We start from the raw sequence: 5,498 nt of genomic DNA, 5'->3' as shown, positions 1-5,498 counted from the left end.
ATTTCTATTTTACCACTTTTATTTTGACATAGATTTTTCAAGTTTATGCATCTTCTTCCAATTCATGTCCTTGACACCCAAAACCTTTTGATTGTTGGCATCTTTCCTTCTTTTACTTGAACATTAATCTTTCAATATAAATTTCTATTTATTAAATCATTCAATTGCTTCACAATTTGTGTTATATATAAATATTTTAGTCTAAATTACTTTTTTAAATTTTTTCTTTAATATAATGAGAAAATATTGCTAGATCTTTGAATCACTCACTAATCCTAAATCTAAAATTTTTAAGACTATAATCCACAAAAATCTTCATATACTTCAATTTAACTACTTGATTGACCTCAAATTTTTCACATACATTTATAATAAGTACAACAACAAGATATCCAATTTTCATCCATATACATACAACAAAATTCTCAAAATCTTAAAATTTATAAACTTATTTTTATTTCTCAAAAGCTAAATCCATTGTCTACATTATTAACTTTGAAAATCATTCAAAATTTCAATATTAATCCAAATCACATGAAATGAATATTTAAAAATATTTTTTTAAGTTTTTTTTTAAATATCACTCTTTAATTTGTAAAAAAACCTTGAAAATACCTTAAGTACATGGTTTTGTGCTTTGGAATCTAATTTTGATCCAAATTGACATCTGGTCTTTTTTAAGTATCAATTTTTGATAATTTGAGATAATTTTTATTTTAACTTATTAATAATTTTCTTTTAAACATGCTTATATTAATTTTTTTTATCTTATTTACTTTGATTTAGTTTATTTATGCCTCTATAAAGTAAATAAAAGTTTCTTCTATAAAAGGCAATATTAAGACTAAACTTTTCACTATCTTTTTTATAATTTATCATTGTTTTTCTATTATATCTTTCTATTAGGCTCTTTTATAATAATATCTATATTTTTATTTTTAACCATATACTTGTGTTATTACATGACAATAGATCGATCAGTCTTAAGTTTGTATGGTTTTATATTTGTGATAGTAGATTATTTTATGAAGATGGCAGATTTTTTACCATGTACAAAATCTATCAAAGGTGAAGAAACAACTAAGCTTTTCTTGATAACATCTATCGCTATCATAGATTATCTAAGGATATTATATTGAATAAGAGGACTCAATTTTTATTAAGATTTTGGAGAATCCTTTTTAAAATTTTAAAAGTGAATATAAAGCTTTTTTTAGCTTTTTATCCTCAAAGTGATGGACAAAAAAAGCCTGTTAATCAAGTTTTGGAGTAATATTTAAGATGTACCATCAATTATCATCAAGATGATTGAACAACTATTTACCATTGGCAAAGTTTGCTTATAATAACTAGTTATATTAATCTTTGCTTATAATAACTAGTTATATTAATCTTTTAATTCTTTGAGATTCATGTCCTTAACAGTTTGACAAGAGTTGTAATTCATTGTTCTTACTTTTTTTAAAAAATAAGTAGATTATTTATATTATTATATTTTTAAAGATTACAGACCACTTATTTTTAAACTAACTTATAGTTTTTTAATACTATTTTTTTTCTTAAAAAAATAAGGTTATCTCTCTTTATAGAAATTTTCATGTAATATTAAAGAATGTAGATTACCTTCTTCTAATTTAATTTTTTGAATTTATTTAAGTTGATAATGGAAGAAAAAATTATGGATACTACTTTCAATGGAAGTAAGAATGAATTTTCAATTATTGCAAGTCTTCACAAGCTTGTCAATACTCTTAGGCTAAAATTTTCATGTATTTTTAACATGAATCATGGAAGTAATATTCCTATGCCTATGGAAGAAGTCAATAATAAAGTTCAAAGTTTGTGCCAAAAAGTTGTATAATTAAAAAAAATAAGTAGATCAAATTTATAATTATATTTAAAAAGTCTTTTTATTAAAAATATAAGAAAGACAAAGGTAAGTATGCTTGAGAAGTTTGAAGGAACAAGATCATAGTTTCAAAGGTTTTGACAATAAACAAAGTTCTATTTAAGTTTGCATCCTTTTCAATATTTTAATGGATTTTCTTAAGTTAGATTTATAAAAACACTTATTTCTAAGAATTTTCTTTCTTGGTTTATATCTTTGATGGAAAGAGATTTACAATTACTATATGATTTGAATTCATTCTTAAAAGCACTTATAGCTACATTTAGAAAAAGAGATTGAAAAAAATTAGCAAAGATGAAGCTTATATCTCTATAACAAAGATCACATTTAGCTACCATATATATTATTGAATTTCAAAACCTCACTTGCAATGTGGATTAGAATGAAAAAGCCTTTATTAATCAATTTTGATATTAATTGAAAGATAATATCAAAGATTTTTTATTAATAATATCAAAATTAGATTTATTGAAGCAATTTATTGCTCAATCCATTACATGCAATAATCAAATTTTTAAAAGATAATAAGAATAAAGATTTGGTTGGAGAGTTTTTTTAAATAAAGACAAGTCAAGCTATAGCAACACCTTCTTAATTTATAGAAGCTTATTCATCCAAGCAAGAAATTATGCAAATTGACATAATATATTTTAAACTTCTTTTTGAGCAAAAAAAATTCATCATTGTCAAAATAATTTATATCTATATTGTGGAGAATCCAAGCATACTATTCAATATTGTCCAAAGAAGCAATGCAATCAAAAATTGAAGAGTATGGTTGCTAAAGATGATGATGTGTTAGTAAACAAGTATCTTTGATTTTAGGATTTTTTGATCAACTAAATTAAGCAAAGATTTATACAAAAATAGGCTTATAAAGAGCATTCAACTTGCTATATATTAAAAAAAGTGAATAAAAAATTACTTTTTGAATTAGGTATAGATATTTTGAATATAATGTCATACCTTTTGAATGTACCATTTGCTTTTTAACATCTAATAAATAAAAGTTTTTTGAATTTTTTGATAATTTTATTATCTATTATTTTGATGATATTTTAATTTATTATAAAAATATAAAAAGTATAAAATTTATATTTGTTGTATATTACAAAAATTTAAAAATATAAAATTATATGCCAAGATAAAAAAGTGTATATTCTGTACTACTTAAGTTAATTCTTAAGGATATATTATTTCTAATAGATTTGAAGAAGGTTCAAACTATTATGGATTAAAAGATTTCAAAATTTTTTAGAAATATGAAATATTTTTGAGATTTATCAATTATTATAAGATCTTCATTAAGAACTTTTTTTTCTTCAATTGTAGCTTCTCTTATATATTTGATATATAAAGACAAAATTAAATAGAACAATGAGGCTGAAGTATCTTTCAAAGCCTTGAAGACAATATTTATTTTTGCACCAAACTTGTTTTGGGTCGAATTTTTTAAGGCATATTTTATAGAAACATATCCATCAAATTTTACTATAGGTACAATTTTATTACAAATAGAAGCAGTTGATAAGTTCTACTTCATGGCTATCCATTTTAAGAAATTTTTAAGAGCCAAAATTAACTACAAGATATACAACAAAGAATTTTTTGTAATTAAGGATTCATTTCAAAAGTGACATCATTATCTAAAAGACGCTTTTAATCTAATCACTGTATATGTAAATCACAAGAACTTTGAATATTTTATATTGGCATATATTTTGAATTATTTTTAAGCCCATTGGAATATGTTTTTATGAAGATTGGATTTAAAAATTACATATTGACTCAAAAAACAACAAGGTTTATCAAATGTCTTTTTTAGACATTATCTTTTACCAAAAGAAGGAGATATATCCTTTGATCAACAAAGAATGATTCTTTTGAAGTTAAAGAATTTTATCTTTGAGCAATGAAATTGATACTTGCTGTTAGGGACCATATATAAGACAAGAATTCAAAACCAAAAAATAGAATTAGCTCGACATTAGAATAATAATCAGATACAAGGCAAGAAGGTCCTAACTAGACTACAAGAAGTGAATTGTTGAGATTGAGGATCCCCTCAGCTATGACTTCTATATATATTAGGTCCTAAGAAGCTTCTTGAGAAGTTTTAATGAAGCTTGGAAACAAAGCAAATCTAAGAACTTTCTTTGGCAACTTCTTGAATCATCTAAAGCTTTCTAGAACCTTCTAGGATCTCCCATGCTATTTTAGAACTTTTTTAGAATCTATTAGAAGCTATTGAAACTTTCTAGAACCTTCTAAAATCTACAAGAATCTTCTTAGAACCTTCTTGAACCTTCTTCAGTTGTATGTCTGTAACATCACCTTGTCTTCTAGCTTCGAGGTCTCCGAGAAATAATGTTGTTGCAAGTCAGTATATATACAAAAAATTGAAGATCTATTACATGGTGTCCGCTATATATTCTAGTTATTTTTTGTAAGGCAAAAGATTCATAGGCCCTTATAGCCATTAATAGTGCCTCAAGCCTTCTGCTTATGATCAAGCATGAACTTTGGTATCTTTATTATAGAATTACTTTGCAAAAATTTCTTTTGGATGTCTTTCATAGATAGGTTCTACTTAAAATACAATTACCAACAATCTATTTGTGGATATCCTTTGATGTTTTCATGATTTAGATGGCTCTTCATCTTTAAATCATCTTCGCAAGCTATTTAGTTGAGATGGTGTGACCGACAGGGTGTCTATCTCTTGACTATTCATATCATATAAAGTAGATAAAACCAAAAGAATATAAACTATGGTCATGAATTCAAACTATTGACTTATCATGTTCTAAACATTTAAAAAACTACATCTTCAAAAGTTGCCTCCTCTCTTTCTTTATGAGGCTAAGAACTAAGAATCTTCATAGTGAAACCATCTTACCAAGCTATTGTTCTTTATTTTACCTTTTTTAATCTAGTTGGATGTCGTTGATGAAACTTTTAAACTTTCATTTGTGCATTTATAAGGTTGTCAACTAGTTCCCACATACAATCGTTGATATCATATCTATGCCAATGGATCAAATATTTAAGCCTTTCATGTCTTATCTTTGAATCTAATACCTCTTCTACCTCAAATTCAAGATGATCATTAATTTCAACTATAAGAGGTGGTGATTGTCTTTCACCTAATATGTTTGATTCTTTATACCTTTCTAAAAGTGAAATATGAAAGACTAGATGAAGGTAACTCTAAGCAATAAGTTACATTATTAATTTATTTCTAAATCACAAATGGTCCTAACCTTCAATAGTCAAACTTATGACAGGACCTATTGGATTTTATATTGCCCCAAAGAGGCCATACTTTGTCACCAACTTGAAATGGAAGATGTTCCTTTTCTAATTCATCTACCAATAGCTTATAACGATGTTGAGCCTTTTTTAGGTGAGTCTTCATAGTTGCTTGAAGTTTGGCCATCTTTGTAGCAAACTTCTCTACTATTAGATTTGTTGACTTTGAAGGCTCTATCATATCTAATTTTGGATGATGACCATAGTTTGAATAGAATAGCATTTGTTACATAGATACATGGATTGTGTTGTTATATGCAAACTCTACCAGTGACAA

This window comes from Physcomitrium patens, chromosome 5 (genome assembly GCF_059467195.1).
Source record: "Physcomitrium patens ecotype Gransden chromosome 5, ASM5946719v1, whole genome shotgun sequence".
Classification (NCBI taxonomy): domain Eukaryota; kingdom Viridiplantae; phylum Streptophyta; class Bryopsida; order Funariales; family Funariaceae; genus Physcomitrium; species Physcomitrium patens.
This window is presented reverse-complemented; position numbering follows the sequence as displayed.